This window comes from Malaclemys terrapin, chromosome 3 (assembly GCF_027887155.1).
Source record: "Malaclemys terrapin pileata isolate rMalTer1 chromosome 3, rMalTer1.hap1, whole genome shotgun sequence".
In the NCBI taxonomy this organism is placed as follows: Eukaryota; Metazoa; Chordata; order Testudines; family Emydidae; genus Malaclemys; species Malaclemys terrapin.
In genome coordinates this window covers 18,564,277-18,582,821 of record NC_071507.1, presented here as the reverse complement: position 1 = coordinate 18,582,821, position 18,545 = coordinate 18,564,277, and the positions used below count along the sequence as shown (strand labels likewise).

At 43.4% G+C, this 18,545-nt stretch overlaps 1 protein-coding gene across 1 annotated transcript in view; it reads left to right on the top strand.

The window, feature by feature from the left end:
* The window catches only part of PPP3R1 (protein phosphatase 3 regulatory subunit B, alpha), an 82,400-nt gene that overhangs the window by 50,774 nt on the left and 13,081 nt on the right, over nucleotides 1–18,545 (top strand). The gene's annotated exons all lie outside the window — the stretch shown is intronic.

Sequence of the window (18,545 nt, the reverse complement as noted above, 5' to 3'; positions counted from 1 at the left end):
ACTTCTGCGCTGCTGCCTTCAGAGCCGGGTGGCTGGAGAGGGGTGGCTCCTGACTGGGGGCCCAGCTCTGCAGGCAGCAGCACACACGTAAAGGTGGCAATACCCTACTATGCCATCCTTACTTCTGCGCTACTGCTGGCAGTGACTCTGCCTTCAGAGCTGGCTCCCAGTCAGCAGCTGCTGCTCTCCACCTGCCCAGCTCTGAAGGCAGCTAACGCAAGCAGTAGCACAGAAGTAAGGGTAGCAGTGCTGCAACCCCTCCCACAACTCCTTTTCGGGTCAGGATCCCTACAATTGCAACACCATGAAATTTCAGATTTAAATAGCCAAAATCATGAAATTTATGATTTTAAAATTCCTATGACCGTGAAATTGACCAAAATGGACAGTAGAGTCCTAATTATATGAACAAACAGGGAGGAGCCTGTTTCAACCAGTTTTGTCAGGAGGCAATACAATTTTGGCAGTTTGGCATCAAGGAGAGCATCATTCCCACAACCGTTCACTTATCAGTGGTCCAGAATCACTTGGATGATCACCTCAACAGGAATTTCTCACAAAATCACAAATTGTCTGAAAACCAGTGTGCTGACGTCTGTCTTTGTCAGCTATTTACCTGTTTGTAACGAGAGATGATAAGAAGTGCCATCAGTTTTGCTCTCAAGTGGGTCTCAGTCCAGGCTCCTTAACCCACGGCTTCTAGCTGACTTGAGAATGGGCACTGATGTATATCTTTCCCCCGCTCCTACACATTCCTCAGCTTATTCTCAAACTAATGCCAAACTAATTTTCATTGCCCCAGCATGGTCAAGACAGTGTTGGTTCTCCAACCTCCTCTGTCTGTTGGTTTGACCCTCCCTCTGTTCCAAATATCTGTTCCTCGTTATCCTGACCTACTAACTGAGCACCAGTGTCAAGTTTGGGATCCAGCGCTGAGCAGTCTGCACTTCACAGCTGCGTGGCTAGATGTGGAGAAATGCTGTTAGACAAGTGCTACTCTACAGTAGAAAAAACTCCAGTAGCGTGACCAATTTAAGCTCTTTTCAATTTAATCACTTGCTCAGTGGCTTCAACTGATGCTAACCTGCATTCAGGACATTTTGGAGTATCTGTTACACCTTCAGTCCTCTGATCTATGTTTCAGCTCCTTGAGGGTCCACTTTGCTGTGATCTCCGTGTTCCATACTCCAATCCAAGGGAAGTCAGTTTTCTCAAACTCCATGGTATTGATATTTCTAAGATGAATCATTCATCTTTTTCCACTGGTGAAAGCTGTGGTTCCTTTGTGTGACATTAATACTGCCCTGGCTGCTGTTATTGGTCCTCTGTTTGAGCCCCTGGCAATTTGTTCTGTTTCTCCTGTGCCAAGATAGCTTTTCTTGTTGCTATCACATCTGTAAGAAGAGTAAATGAGCTGCAGCTTTAATGGCAGAGCCCCCGTATACTCAGTTTTTCAAAGACCAGGGGGCCCTAAGACCTCATCCAAAATTTTTGCCTAAACTAGTTTCATGGTTTCACCTTCACCAAATAATATATTTAGCAGTATTCTTTCCTGAGTCACATTCAAATGAAGATGAGCAGTGGCTTCATGAGTTGAATGTGAGACAGTGCTTGTTTTATTTGGAGAGGACTAAATCATTTCATTTATCACCTCACCTTTTTATCTCCTGTGCGGATTGGGCGAAGGGTCTGGTGGTCTCTGCATAGACGATTTCCAGATGGATAACTTCCTATTTCACAGTGGCATTTGGAGTAGCTCAAGTCACACCTTGGCTCATTCAACTAGGGCCCAAGCAACATTGATCTAATTTCTCAACGATGTTTCAATATTGAATATTTGCAAGGTGGCCACTTGGTCTTCCATACATACTTTTACCAATGTTATGCTACTATAGCTGTGTCTAGATTAGATGCAAACTTTGGGAGTGCAGTTCTGCAGTCATTCCTTAAGTGGACTCCGAGCCTACCTCCCACTGAGCCACCAGAGTTAAATACACATCTGCAACCACTCGAAGAAAAAACGGTTACCTACCTGTAATGGTAACTGTTGTTCTTCAAGATGTGGGTGCAGATATGTATTCTACACTCCACCTTTAGTCCCCTCTGTATTGGAGTCTCAACTCTTGACATTTGCTGTGAAAGAACTGAGGGGGGTTGGGGCGGTAGTACCCTTAAATAAGCAGGGGGGGACTAATGTGGCCAAAAAGGGCACAAGTGCTGCCCTTACTGGTACTGCTAGACAAAGTTCTCCAGTTTCGGTGCACTGGGCACTCACACACCTGAGTGTAATACGCATTTGCATCCACATCTCGAAGAACAATAGTTATCATATAGTGTAGTTGTAGCCTTGTCAGTCCCCGGAGATTAGAAAGATAAGGTGGGTGAGATAATCTTTTATTGGACCAACTTCTGTTGATGAGGGCTTGTCTTCACATACAGCACTACAGTGGTGCAGCTGCACAGATGTAATGCTTTAGTGAAGACATTCCTACGTCGACAGGAGAGCTTCTCCCATCAGCGTAGTTAATCCACCTACCTACCTGAGAGGTGGTAGCTATCTTGGCGGGAGAAGCTCTCCTGTCAACACAGCACTGTCCATTCAGGAGTTTAGGTCGGTATAATTGTCGGTTAGGGGTGTTGATTTTTCACCAGTGATCTCTGATCCCTTTCTGACAAACGACTAGGTGCTGCTTTAATTCCTTTTGTGAAACTTCTGGTTCTTGTTTTGGGTCTTGTTTTAAATCCACCTGGCCATTTTTGTTTGTTACAAGCACCTCAATTATTCCACTTTGGGTCATTAAGAATACCAGCTCCCAATCTGTCCTTGGGAATGGGATCCAGTTCCAACACCAGTGTTGCCTCTTTTCAACCTGAGCAGCTAGTCAATTTTTGGAGCCCTGGAGCTGTTCCAGTTGGAAGTAGAAACTGATGGAGTCTTGTATTCGCTTTGAAGCAGTTTTCATTATATTCAAGGCATGTACAAAGTCCTTCTCCAAACACAGGAGGAACTAAGAACAAAAGGAGCAGTTTCTTAGCTTGCCGCCCCAAGCCTCTTTAGCCAATACCAAACCCAAAAGTGCTCTCTGTAGCTTTCCTGACAGTCACACGGTGCTCACAGGCTCCTGCTTGGCTTTCTTGTGTTTTGCCTCTGCCTCTCTGTTCTTATCTGTTCTTTGTGTTCCCACCCCAGTCCCCCTTTCTACACATCGGGATGGTTTGTTCCTGCAACCGCAATAAGGATTCTTTAAAATACAGCCAGCTCTCCTGGACCCCTTTGCCATTCATGTTATTTTCCCAGGGGATCCTGCCCATCAGTTCCCTGAGGGAGTCAAAGTCTGCTTTTCTAAAGTCCAGGGTCCGTATTCTGCTGCTCTCCTTTCTTCCTTGTGTCAGGATCCTGAACTCGACCATCTCATGGTCACTGCCTCCCAGGTTCCCATCCACTTTTGCTTCCCCTACTAATTCTTCCCTGTTTGTGAGCAGCAGGTCAAGAAAAGCTTTGCCCCTACTTGGTTCCTCCAGCACTTGCACCAGGAAATTGTTCCCTGCACTTTCCAAAATCCACCTGGATTGTCTGTGCACTGCTGTATTGCTCTCCCAGCAGATATCAGGGTGATTAAAGTCTCCCATGAGAACCAGGGCCTGCGATCTAGCAACTTCTGCTAGTTGTCAGAAGAAAGCCTTGTCCACCTCATCCCCCTGGTCTGGTGGTCTATAGCAGACTCCGACCACGACATCACCCTTGTTGCTCACACTTCTCAACTTTATCCAGAGACTCTCAGGTTTTTCTGCAGTTTCATACCGGAGCTCTGAGCAGTCATACTCCTCTCTTACATACAACGCAACTCCATCTTTTCTGCCCTGCCTGTCCTTCCTGAACAGTTTATATCCATCCATGACAGTACTCTAGTCATGTGAGTTATCCCACCAAGTCTCTGTTACTCCAGTCGCATCATAGTTCCCTGACTGTGCCAGGACTTCCAGTTCTCCCTGCTTGTTTCCTAGGCTTCTTGCATTTGTGTATAGGCACTTAAAATAACACATCCATCGTCCCTCTTTCTCAGTATGAGACAGGAGTCCTCCCCTCTTGCGCTCTCCTGCTTGTGCTTCCTCCCAGGGTGTTCAGCATGTTTGAAAATCCAGACTCTCATTTAAGGTGCCTACATAAAGACTTAAGGCATGCTCCAAAGCTCATTAAAGTTAGTGGAGTCTTTCTGAAACCTGATTTCAGTTAGGTTTGGATCAAGTCCTTAGTAACCTAACTTTAGGGCACATTTTTTTTTAACGTTGGCCTTACCTTTTATGGCCATGTAATTACTGGTGCTATCGATGTCTAGCAAAATATCATTAACACAAGTTTTTTGAGAGACTTTTTATTTTTAAAAATATACAGATGTAAAGTTCTTTGTGTGTCTGCATTTCTGAAGCGCCTATCGCTGATTGGCATATGTGGACAGACTGCCACAATAAAATTGCATCTTTAAAAACATCATGGATTGGAGTATTGATTTTCCTCTCCTCGCCATGGTGTTAAGGCCAGTCAATATGGCAAGTTACTGCACGGCAAGCCAAGATGTGAATCTACATCACAGTAGCTTGCCACGCAGTACTGTCCTATGTGGACACTTCTATAGTACCCTGAGAGCACCAGAGTGCAGTGTGCGGTAGCAGTGTCCACACAGGACAGTACTGCGTGGCAAGCTGGTGTGCTGTAGATTCACATCATGGTTTGCCATGCAGTAACTTGCAGTATAGAAAAGCATTTAGTTGTCAGTGTTTTTGAACCACTATTCAGGATGGCCACTAAGGGGCATATAGTAAGGGGGTAAGAGCCCATAGTATCCTGGGCCTCTGTAATCTCTACACTCCCTATCGCCATTTTAGAGGGGGAACCCATGTATTCTGCAATACTTACTAAGTATCTGAAAAGAGTATCAACCCCAAGTGTCTAGTACACTTCCATGGAACTAGATAATTCAAATGTTTTTGAAAAAGACATCTTTAGCTATTTATGGTATTCGTTCTAGGGCTATCTTTAATTTTAATATCAATCCAAGAACATGCATTCCATTGCATTTCCATGGATTTATGTAAGAGCTTAGAATTCCCTGCAGCATTACATGTTACTAGCAAGACCTGTTTAATAGTTGCTTCTGGAATTTAACGAAACAGCTGCTTGGATGAATGAGGAGGCATTTAGTAATAATGTCTTTCTGTTAAGAAATACTTGAAATTGGAACTCTATTTAAAAAAATCTAGATGGTATTCTCAATGGCATATGAAAATAAACAGAAATGAATTGTTAATTTTTTTCTTTACCAGCAGACTTCCTTTTCAAGATATCCATTTAAAATGCCAATATCTCTGTATGTGGAAATGCATCTCTTGCAACCTCAGAGTAGCAATGTGCAACTGATGGGTGGTACCCTTTCTGTGATGACTAGTAGTTAGGGGAGTCAGTTAAAGTTCATAGGGTTGGCATCGGCTGTACCTCCTCTCTTCACATGACATTCCTACTCTTCACCAGTTCTCGATGCCTCTTGATGACATTTGTATCAGAAAATTGATTTTACCTAGACCGGATTATTTCCAAAGAAAAACATTTGATGCTACTGTTAACCCACATTTTCTGCTTTTAAGTTTGTGGATCTTCTGTGTAAGGAAATCTGGAACAACAAAGGTTACCTCTCCAGTGTGAGAATGCTGGCTCCAACCAGCACTCAAGGATACTCAAATCAATCCACTGAGGTACAGGCAGACTCTGCTTCAACTAATGTAAATAAAGTTAATTTCTCCCTTACCGTTTCAGTTAGCTGTGGCCCAGCTTACTATTGTGGACCTTGGGCCTACCTGCAATAGCAGTGCCTGGAGCTGGGTATTGCTCGCTTGTCCTTAGTTCAGTCAGCAGGCTCACTGGCAGCTACTGCCCCCATGAATCTTCATAGCTCCGAGTATCTTTTCCTCTGTCTCTGAATGGCCCACAATTCATACTTTATCCGCAGATTTATGTTCTATGTGGTCGAAATGGATGACCTTTCTGAGTTAACTTCTAGGGATCTAGAAAACAGCTGGTAAAGATTCCATTCAGGCTCCCCCACTTAAAGGAGTCAAAAATGAACCTTACGGGAGGGAGCAGATTTCTACCAGGTATATAGAGAGGTTTTTTATAAGAAGGAGCAGTATGTGGTAGGTGAGAACCAGAAATACCTGTATATCTGTGGAGGAAGTCCAGGTGGGTGAATCTAGCCACATGGTTTCAAGAAGAATGGAGAAGAATATACCTTCATCGAAAGAATGAATAAGAATAGCATCTCAACCTTGTGGAGAGTGGTTTCGTTTCTACTGCTTGTGCAAAACAGGTTACACCACTTAAAATCTGGTATGAAATATGTTTGCTACCTAGTTCTATGACATTTTCTTTTATGTAAATAGTACAAATATGAAGTTAAACTGCTGGGCAGAGAATACTGTAACAAGCAGATGGCACCAAGAATTAAAGACAAACAGACCTGAAAATAGATAAAAACACACTTGATCTAGAACAAGTCTCACACTCTGCATTTTTTACCCTTCTGTTTATTTTTTAAAAAGAGGCGTTGTTTTAAAATATTTTTTAGAATGTAAAAGCATTTCCAAGACGAGAACAAATGGATATAAACTGGCCATCAGGAAGTTTAGACTTGAAATTAGACAAAGGTTTCTAACCATCAGAGGAGTGAAGTTCTGGAACAGCCTTGCAGGGGGAGCAGTGGGGGCAAAAGACATATCTGACTTCAAGACTAAGCTTGATAAGTTTATGGAGGGGATGATATGATAGCCTAATTTTGGCAATTAATTGATCTTTGACTATTAGCGGTAAATATGCCCAATGGTCTGTGATGAGATGTTAGATGGGGTGGGATCTGAGTTACTACAGAGAATTCTTTCCTGGGTGTCTGGCTGGAGAGTCTTGCCCACATGCTCAGGGTTTAGCTGATCGCCATATTTGAGGTTGGGAAGGAATTTTCCTCCAAGGCAGATTGGCAGAGGCCCTGGGGGTTTTTCACCTTCCTCTGCAGCGTGGGGCACGGGTCACTTGCTGGAGGATTCTCAGCACCTTGAAGTCTTTAAACCATGATTCAAGGACTTCAATAGCCCAGACATAGGTTAGGGGTTTATTACAGGAGTGGGTGGGTGAGATTCTGTGGCCTGCGTTGTGCAGGAGGTCAGACTAGACTATCATAATGGTCCCTTCTGACCTTAAAGTCTGTGACTCTATCTATGACAATTCATGAAGATTAAATATACCATTGGAATTTTCTATCACAATGTTGAACACTGTTTTTGAATTTTCTGTATGCAGTGTTGTATCTACATGAGGGTTAGGTCAGTTTCACAGCATTGCTCAGGTGTGGATTTTTCACCCCTAATTTCCTAGTGTAGACTAGGCCTCAGTGTCACAGCTAAATACAGGTTATTTAGCACAAGTAGTTCACACACATTTCAAGGCACCATTCATATTTCAAGTGGCTGGTTAACACTTCTCCACGCATAGTTGGCCTGTGCTGGTGGAAATACATTAAATTTATGGCTTATTACAACAACCTATAACCCACTAACCTTCACCCCATTCCCCTTCTTTCCCCCCACCTGCCCCGCCTATGATTGGAGAGGTATTAACAGGAGAGTTCACCTTGAATGGTCTCCTGAAATGTATTAGCTACTTATGCTAAACAATCTGTTCCACCTTCTATTTAGCTGTGAAGAGTACATTTCCCAGACCTGAAGAAGAGCTCTGTGTAAGCTGTATAGCTTGTCTCTCTCATCAACAGAAGTTGGTCCAATAAAAGCTATTACCTCACCCACCTTTGAATTTTCTGGCAGTTTAAGCATTTTTTGTTAAATTTGAGCATGTGGAACAGAATTTTTTTATTTTTAAAAAACACTTGCTGAGACATGCAGTGTATAATTAACCTATGAACTTGCTGCAGGATATTATTGATGCAAATAGCTTAGTAATTAAAATGATTAGACACATATGAATAAGAATAGCATGTGCAGTTACGCTAACTGGGAAAGGCAGTTATAAGAGTTTTATGCTTGAGGGCGTAGGCTGATCAACAGTTAGAATAATGAAGAAATTTCTCCACTCATATGGTTTAGTATTGCTCATTTGCCATGAACAAGTACTGTATGTCATTCTCCCCATGCTTTCCTCTGAAGAATCCAGTATAAGCAGATGCCAAACTAGACTGAATGCTGATTTGGTTCTGATATGGCAATTAATGTATTCAACATGGCACTTTAATCTATCCGCATTTATTAATCAAATTTTTCAAAATATAGCTTGAAAAGTTTTTCAGTTTAGGTTATAATCTCTTTGCTTCACAACTTGAAGATAATTGTTTTGGAACTGAGATTGTAGTAGCTATTTCGGGTACTAGCCCTATTGTTCAGCATCTGTAATTTAACCTGAATCCCAATTGAACTGAAATTTACCATACAATCAAACAACGCATATAGAAAAGGAAGTGGTATAGAACCTGTATAGAAAAGGGCTCTACACTCAGTAATAAGAAAAACATTTTTCAGAATGCTTCCAGGAAGGATGTTCCTGCTACTCCAGGGATCGGCAACCTTTGGCACGCAGCCCGTCAGGGAAAGCCCCTGGTGGGCTGGGCCGGTTTGTTTACCTGCCACGTCCACAGGTTCGTTCGATCGCAGCTCCCACTGGCCGCGGTTTGCTGCACCAGGCCAATGGGGGCTGTGGGATGCGGCGGCCAGCACATCTCTCAGCCCGCGCCACTTCCCACAGCCCCCATTGGCCTGAAGCAGCGAATCATGGCCAGTGGGAGCCGCGATCGGCTGAACCTCTGGACACGGCAGGTAAACAAACCCGCCCGGCCCATCAGGGGCTTACCCTGATGGGCTGCCTGCCAAAGGTTACCAATCCCTGTGCTACTCATTTTTTTTCATCACAGGTTCATGGTATGTATAAACTGTCCAAGAGAAAAAGGTTCTGGTCACTCTCAGAAAAATTTTGGATCATATTTCCTTTGACAATAAGTTCAATCCTTTTATTTGATTATGGAAAGCAGACATCTCTTTTATGCAGGATGTCCCAAGGTACCCATCAGACATCTTGCTGGCTGAAGTTGTTTAGTTGTTTCAACGTGCTTCATTTAGCATCATCTGATAGAATTTCCTTTAGTTTTTTTCTCTTCCCCTGTTTAAATTTTTCTTTTTTTTTTTGCTTTACCATTTTTTTCTCCTAAACTGGGGATTGCCCCCAGGAAAGGGCATGCCCGATTCACCCAGGTTTAAGAGGTGCCTCGCCTGCAAGGAGTCCGTTCTGATAACAGGCGGGCATTCCCACTGTGTCCATTCCACAGAAGTATACCTTCTGTCATGAGCTAAACACCAGATCCCCCCAAAAAAGGGAACTGAAACTAAAGCTGCTTCTCATGGAGGGAGCCTGCAGCCTACGTCTGACCCGCAACATGAGTCTTCTCCGCAGCATTCCGTCTCCAGGCCAGTGTACCGAGGAAGAAATCCTCAGATTCTCCATGCAAGACCTCTAAAAAGAGAGCTTCAAGCCCTCGAACCTGAAACCAGAGGAGGTTAGGTCTCTTCGATACTAATTGCTCCGAAGGCATCTAAGCACAGTACCCACAGATTGCCAGGGTCCATGAGACAGATACCACTGATATGTCTAAGGACCCCCTGGGCACAGGTATCGAAACAGTGGTACTTCCGGTCAGGGACAGGTTTGGAGACTGTGCCACGTCTGGGAAGATGGTGTGGGTATGGATGCCCTCAGTACCGATGACTGTGAGGCAACCAACATCAGATCGCTTAGTGCTGCGAAGGTTGCCAGATCCCTTGGTACTACCGACTCAGTACCAGTGACTGTACCGATTACTGGGGCACCAGAGGAATTTAAGATCTGTAAGGACCATGGTGTCTGAAGTACCAGTCTCTCCTCTAATTGGTACCAGGGCTGCTCATCAGTACTTGGTGGTGATTCTGCGGCTTGAGATGTACCCAACACCGAACCATGTACCTCCAGTCTCCGTATTGGCTCCACGTTTTCCAGTGAAGAGTCAGACAGTGACCAGGAGGAGGTCCTCTCCCATCACTCTCACTGTGGTTCCTCTTGCTACCAACCCCGGCCTTCCCAGTCATACCCTCGCTCTGGACTTAAGCCTACCTAGTATGACTAACCCTGGATTCAGCCCACCCATGCCTTTTCTACCAACTCAGTGGCCTTACCAAATTCATGGCCATGAAAAACGCATCACAGACCGTGAAATCTGATCTCCCCCTGCAAATCTGGTCTTTTACCCTTTTACCCTTTTACCCTATACTATACAGATTTCACAAGGGAGAACAGTGTTTCTCAAATTGGGGGTCTTGACCCAAAGGAGAGTTGCAGGGGATTGCAAGGTTATTTTAGGGGGGGTTGCCATCTTTACGTTTGCACTACCTTCAGAGCTGGGCAGCTGGAGGGGGCGGCTGTTGGCCAAGGGCCCAGTTCTGAAGGCAGCATCCTGCCAGCAGCAGTGCAGAAGTAAGAATGGCAATACCATACCATGCCACCCTTACTTCTGCACTGCTGCCTTCAGAGCTTGGTGGCTGCTGACCGAGGGCCCAGCTCTGCAGGCAGCAGCGCAGACATAAGGGTGGCAATACCATACTATGCCATGCTTACACACCTCAGCAACCTCATAACTCAGGGCAAATGGTTGCCCACAAAGGCAACTCTCTACATCAACCTCCTTCAACTCAGGGCAGTCAGGAATGCTTGCGCTCACTTTCTCCCACGGCTCAGAGGTACACACACAAAGGTTGTGACAGACGTCACATGCATGTACTACATAAATCATCAGGGAGGTGCCAGATCGTCCTCTCTCTGTGCAGAAGCACTAAAGCTCTGGAACTGTTGCATTTGCCACAATGTTCTAATAGCAGCAGCCTGCCTACTGGGAGTGCAGAACACAACAGCAGACAGTCTCAGTTGCAGGTTCTCACAAGACCATGAGTGGGAACAGAACCCAGCAGTACTTCACAATACTCCACATTCTGTCAATGGGAGACATAGACAATAGATTTGTTCGCTACTTACCTGAACAGGAAATGCCCATGCTACTGCTCCAGGGCTGGCCTCAGACAGCACTTATTAGATAACGCTCTCCTCCTTCCATGGGACAAGGGCCTTCTTTACACCTTTCCCCCATTCCATCTGTTGTTGAAAGTCCTGTTAAATAAAAGAGAAAAAGCAAACATCATTCTGAGTGCTCTCACCTGGCCGAGAGAATGGTGGTACCTGTACTTGTCAGAGCTGGCAACGTGTCCACCAATCCCTCTCCAACCCACTCCTTACCTCCTCTTGTAGAACAAAGGAGACACTCTCCATCCTAACGTGCAGATACTCCAACTCAAGGTTTGGCTACTTTATGGGTCCAACACAGAGAGAGCACCTGCTCTGAGGAAATACAGGAAGTGTTACTATACAGTAGGAAATTGGCTATCCATCGTACTTACCTACAAAAGTGGACTAGGTTTTAGGTTTGATGCAATTCCAGGCACATTATCCTGACATCTGCTACTCTCCCTTCAATGTTAGCTCTCAAGAAGACAGGGCTATCCTTCAGTTTACTCAAAGTACACCTGGCGGCCATAGCAACTTTCCTATCAACAAGTAGAGGGATACTCCATTTTCTCACACCCGACTACAAAGAAATTCCTCAAAGGTATAATGAACCTCTTTTCCCAACCTAGATGCCCCCTTTCAACATGGGACCTAAATCTAGTTTTAAAGAGCCTGGCTAGACTACTGTTTGAACCTATGGCCATTTGTTCGCTTACACATCTGTCACTGAAGACATTTCTGGTGGCCATGACCTTGGCGAGAAGAATAGGGGAAATAGCACTTATGGCACACACACCCCTTTATAGTCTTCTTTCACAACAATGTTACTCTCGGGCCACACCCAAAGTTTATTCCTAAAGTGTACTCATCTTTTCACATGAATCAACCAATTCACCTCCCAACCTTTTATCCTAAGCCTCATCGTGATAACAGCTAGGCCATCTTGCACATGCTAGATGCCAGGAGAGCCCAGGCCTTCTACCTGGACAGGACAAAGACTTTTAGGAAATGTCCTAAGCTCTTTCCATTATTGAAATGTCTAAAGGCACAGCAGTATCGTCCCAGAGACTCTTCGAATAGATCTAAAACTGTATTAAGCGCTGTTATCATGTTTGCAATGCAGTGCCTTCATGTGGAATTCACACACACTCCACTAAGTCTGTTTCCTTCTCTGTCGCTTTCGTCAGGAATGGTCCCATCTCAGGCTAGGTCTACACTACCCGCCTGAATCGGCGGGTAGAAATCGACCTCTCAGGGATTGATTTATCGCGTCCCGTTGGGACGCGACAATCGATCCCCGAATCGACACTCTTACTCCACCAGTGGAGGTGGGAGTAAGCACCGTCGACAGAAAGCCGCAGAAGTCGATTTTGCCGCCGTCCTCACAGCGGGGTAAGTCGGCTGCGATACGTCGAATTCAGCTACGCTATTCACGTAGCTGAATTTGCGTATCTTAAATCGACTCCCCCCTGTAGTGTAGATGTATCCTAAGAAATCTGTAGGGCAGCCACCTGGGCATCTTTACATAGCTTCACAGAACACTATGTGATTAATGGGGACTCTACTTCCGATGCTAGTTTTGGCTCTGCAGTATTATTATCCATAACAGACTCAACTCCGAAGCCCCAACCTTTCATTAGGGATAATGCTCAGGAGTCATCTACAGTGGAGCACCCATAGGGACACTACTCAAAGAAGAAGAGGAAGTTACTCAGCTTGTACAGTAACGATGGTTCTTTAAGATGTGTGTCCCTAGGGGTATTCCACAATCCACCCTCCTTCCCTCTACTTCAGAGTTCTTGTTAGGGAGTCTGCGGTAGAGAAGTAACAGGGTGGTTTGCCCGCACCGTGCTAATTAGCCTCGAGACAGAGCACGAGGAGGGGAAAGCGCATGTCTGGGCCGAACGGACAAGGCTACTGAAGATCTCCAATCAGAAGCACAGGGATGCACATACATCTACAATGGAGCACCCATAGGAGGACACATCTCGATGAACCATCGTTACTGCACAAGGTAACTTCCTTTTCTCATTTCTAGGCCCTCTTAGAGGATGACTGCACTGAAACCACAATTTCAAATAAGCTAGACTGTTTGGAGTGATCTGACCCTTTTGTACATCTCCTATCAGAAGATCTTGGGATGCTTCACTGGAACAAGGGAAACTGGTGGAATGACCATTCCTATCTGTCTTCATTTGTGACATAGTTCTACACTTGATTATTGATTATGTTACTATAACGATCCTGCTACTATAACTGATGACTATCCCATCTCCAGAATTATGCTGATATTCTGGATCAGACTATTTGCAGTTTTGCCTTACATCCTTGGGGGAAGGTGGGGGACATTGTTGTGTAGACTCAACTTTGTCTTGAGATTTCAGTATATGTTCAAGTTAAATGTATCAATTTCTCTCACCAATTACATTACATATTTTAGGGAGCATGGGATATAAAACTAGTTAGTTGTGTTGCATTTGATATTTTCCTGCAATTATAAAATAATTATGCTATTGTAATAATTGCTGCTTGTGGTAGTTGGTTCACTGATGTTCACACACCTATTTGCAGCCTGGCTTGGCAGTCTCTTCCTTATTTTTCACTTCTGTCTTAGACTTGCTCTCTGAAGGAGAACTCACTCAAACATTTAACTTTCCAAGATCGGGGATTTATTGCAACTATTACAGATAAGTAATTGCCTTTTCTCCAGAAAGAAACTGTTCTCTCAAGGTACAGATTGCAGTAGATCCACACTTTTTTTCCAATCTTTCACAGTTTGGGTAACGTGTGTATTGGTTAATGCTTTGCGGTTTTCAATTGAAAAAGGAACTGAAAATTATGGACCCTAGAGGTTGTTGCAGCCCTTCTTTAGAAGTGAAATGTGCCACTTCCTGGGAGGGAGGGAATAGCTTGGAAAACTCCGTAGAAACTCTTGGAGAGTTCTGGCTTGGTTTAGGCTGGGATCATGGATTTAAGCATAGGGATTTACTACCACTTACACCTCTGGTGAGCAATTATATGCAAGTAATTACCTCTTTTCCCTTGACTGTACTTTTTAAGTTGTGTTATACAGGAGGTCATATTAGTTAATCATTATGGTCTCTCTTTGGCTCTAAAATCTGTGAATTTCTCTTCCATTGAAATACAGTATATTGTATTTCATTGGTGCGTTGCCCATTTTTCCTTACAAAAGCTCCATGATCATTTTCTCTAAGAAATTTTGAAACAAGCCACAAGCATGAATGATAATTTTTTACTTTTAAAATAGTTTTCCCCTTCAGTCTTAGAAGGTCTATCTTGATGCTACTATAGTTAATACTTATCAAGAATGATTTTCTGGAGGGGAGAGAAATGGTTAGGTGGTGTCTGTATCTGCCAGAATTTTAAGAAAGCATGGAGGTAAATGTTATCAGATAGACAGTATTTCTTTGCACATTTTCTTCCCACCTTTAAGTGGACTTTTATAATACAACTGTTTTACTTTCATCCCTTCCCCTCTCTAAAAACTGTGCCTAACGTCTGTCACTTTAAGGTAAGTTTTTTGTTTTTTAAAGAAAGGTAGAAGGCATTAGTGGTTTCTCTGTCATTTTTTCCTTAACTTTGCTTATTCAAATATTCTTTTTAATTTAAAATTTCTTATCACCCTTTCTGTCTGTATATTTGTTCTGGAGTTTCGAGGTTGTATTTACACTTTCTACAGTTTTTCTTTTTCAGTACTTTTCCCCCCCATTGATTTAAAATCCCAGTTCTTATATTTAGCCCTTTACCTGTAGCTCAGCATATTTTAGTGTTGCCAGTCTTCATATACAGTGGTTTCTTATGGGATTTTCTCTTGTGCTTTGTCAAGTATTTTATTTGGCTTTGAGGAATTTTACAGTTTAAATCAAGAATAGGGTGTGCACTTGTATGTTCATGAACTTTTTGTTATGAGTCAGTTTGTGCAAAATGTTTAAATGGATGTTCTTTCACATTTATTTTTTTGTTCTGGCGTGCCCCTTTCAGCACTTCAGATAAGGTTGAGCCAAGCTTTTTGTTTGGAGTCAATTTTTCAAAGTGCTTTAGATACATTCTCAGATTGGCCTGAAAGTTGCTGTGCCAGTTGAAGTCCTGGGATAGAGTTAGTGTTACAAATTTAGAGTCAGTTGGTCAAGGGGTTCCCAAGATACAGCACCCTCCCTCCCCTCCCTCGGCTTATTTTTAAACTGTGCTGGTTCTTATAACACTTTATTGCCCACAGATGATGGGGAGGGGCGTGCGGTTGGAACTATAGGCAGGAGCTAAATAAAATATGTATTGCTGTCTGCCCCGAGCTCAACTAGTGACTGACATTCCAAATAATTGATATATTGGTATATACAACATAGTTATTATTTTCTCTGAAAACCAAGCGGAACTTCTGTTGCTAGAAGCAAAAAGTTAGGGCTAGTCTACACTACCGCGCTCCATCAGTGCAGCTGCACCGCTGTAGCATGTCCTGGTGAAAATGCGCTATGCTGACGCTCTCCCATTGGCATAATTACTCCACCTCGATGAGAGGTGGAAGCTATGTCGACAGGAAAGCATCTCCTGCTGACATAGCACGATGTGGACGGCGCTTTAAGTCTGTGTAGCTTGCATCACTCAGGGGGTGACTTTGTCACACCCTGAGCAACATAAGTGGCAATGTAGACAAGCCCACTATGAACAAAATATTTGATATACTGATACGGAGTGGGAACGTACAGTCATACCTTATCTGTGTATTTTATCAGAGGAATTGTTTTCTGTAACTTGGCCAAATGCCAGGAGTATTTTGCTTCCCCTTCCTAATCTGTTAAGCACCTTCTGCATAAGGGTTAGCATAAAGTGATCCAGGCTATTTATGAGGTCCAGAGGGGTTTCAGTGTAGCTCTGCCAGCATTGTTTGCACTGTAGAGCTGATGAATAACATGGCCTTGGCACTACTGTGAGGTGCTTTACTATGCACGCACACACCCTAGATAGTGTTCATTCTAAGCAGAAGATCATGGGCAAGGGGGAATGCAGCATGCTAACAATCCAAAGTGTAATTAAATAAACTGGTGCTCAGAGCTGCTTTATTTACTTTATATCTCTTGCCAGCTCCATGTGCAGGCAGCTGAGGAAGCAATATTCAGCATAGATAAGTACATAGATGCTAAAGTGGGTATTTAGCATGCTTTGGCAGCCCTGGAGGCAGAATCAGAACCGTAACTGACAGCAGGGGGAAAATTCTATTCTTGAAGAGCCTGCCTTTTTCCCCCGTCTCCATAATTGCGAGCAGTTATCCATACTTACTGCTGCAGAACTTCACGATAAACTGTAAAATAAAAAAACCTTCGGTAAAATTCTGATCTGGCCAAGTTGGTAGGGCCTTGTTCTCACCCCCCCGCCCCCCCCCCCCCCCCCCCCCCCGCAAAAGCCACCCCACACCTTGGCTCGGAGGTGCGGCAGCTGTGTCTACCCCAGCTACTACTGTCCTCTTCCAGGACTCGTATTGCTGCTGATGTAGTGACGCCCCTGGCTAAGTTGTCTGTGAAGATTTAAACTGGGATCTCTGGCTCTAAGAGTGTGGGTCTTTACTGCCTGAGCAAAAGGACCATATCTCTTGGCTTGGAGGTAGTAGTAGCCTCAAATCTCTACAGCTGGTCCAACCAATCGGGACACAGAGATACACTGTGGTGGTGTATGGTACAAACTCCTTCAAATCCCCGTACAGGCATCCACTTGTAATGATAATGCTGGTTGGATTGTCTTTATGGATTGAATCCAAGACCTCAATCTAAAAGCATGTCCTTGTGCTAAAGGAAACCAGAAATTAGCAGACTCACAAGTCCTTTATATGGTACAGCCTCTAGATGGGACAAAGAGCCATATTTATTGTGGGTTATGCTGACAGGGCCGACAGGCTGGTAGATTGGAAGCTTTGCCTATTCTGCACACAGGGAGAAACCACATCTGTATGGCTTCAGAAGGAAGCTGTAGTATGCCTAACTTGGGGAAAGGGAAATCATACATCTCAAAACTCTGCATTTAACTACAAAGAGATTTTAAGTGAGTACAAGTATAAGGCATTACAGGCAGAAATGGTTAAAAGAAAAATAAAGATAAAACACTTTCTAAACTTAACAAACTAGACTTGTTTCAAGGTACAGTTGTTACCACATGCTTCCAGCAACAGGGCTGACCAAATTTCAGTCAAGGTCTGCTCTCAAAGTTCATAGGCTGTTTCTTTTGTTGTCTTAGATGGAAAAGAGAGAGATAGATAGGGAGAGAGAACTTGTGTTTTTGTCCCTCACTTTTGTAGTTCAGTCACCCTTTGAAATTGCATTTTTCTGAAGGTTACCCTGAGATAAATTTCATTCCCACTGTGAGCATGGAGATAGTCATTGTGAAAGAGGTTTCATGCTGTGCTTTGCTAAAATGCAGATTTGCCTTGTCTCTCTCTTGCTGTCTCAAGGTCCTTGTTTACTACTTATATGTCAATTGAAGTAAATATACATTCCTTTAAGAGCTGCTTGACCTGTCCTGCCTAATAGGGGGCTACATGGGTTTGACTATGTGCTACCAACATCATTCAGGAGGAATTCATAACTTTACATATAAGGTTGCTACGCACATTTCATCATGATATTATTGACCAGCGAGTTTAGCTTTCAAATGATACTTCGCAAGGCATATGTTGTACAAAGATGATTACAATCGTGTATAGGGTATGAATACAGTGGTACATTCGATCACAGTAATTTTCTGCCAATTTTCCACCAGCTCCCTGCACAATGAGCAGAGCACTTGGTGGTATCTCCAATAAACTAACTTTTTAAAGGAAGAACAGATAACTGTTTCTGTTATAGTAACATGATGGCATTTAAAAAAAAATTTCAGATTGACAACTCTTGTGAAGAATATTTATGCAGAATATATTGTTGAAAAATCTCAGCTAGCATCAAATGTCAAATATTGCATAAAGTGAGTTTTTAAATTTTGGGTGTAGCTAATTTAATGAAAGGAAATATTTGTACAAAAGGTCTGTTGTTTTTATTTATTTTATTAAAGCTATTTGTATGACAATCACCATAGTATCTGAAGAGTTGTTACCAAAGTCTGTCTGTCTGTCTCTAATAACATTGTTTTAAATTTGATCATGATTGTGATAAAGTGGGCTCTGTACCTATGTAGGTTACTCTGTTCTTCCACTGACAGGCTGGTGGGTGGGTGGGTGGATGGGAGAGGTTCTGGTTTTGAGGTTGATAAAGAAATTTTACCCTGAGTCTCTTAAAAGTCTATTACAAGATTTTAGGTGGCAAAATTGCAGTGGCTTTGCTGTGGCCATCGATCTTTTTAACTTTCTATGGTGAAAACACCAAACAGAGTTCCAGTATGCTAGTAAAATACAACAAGTATGTTTTTTGGCATA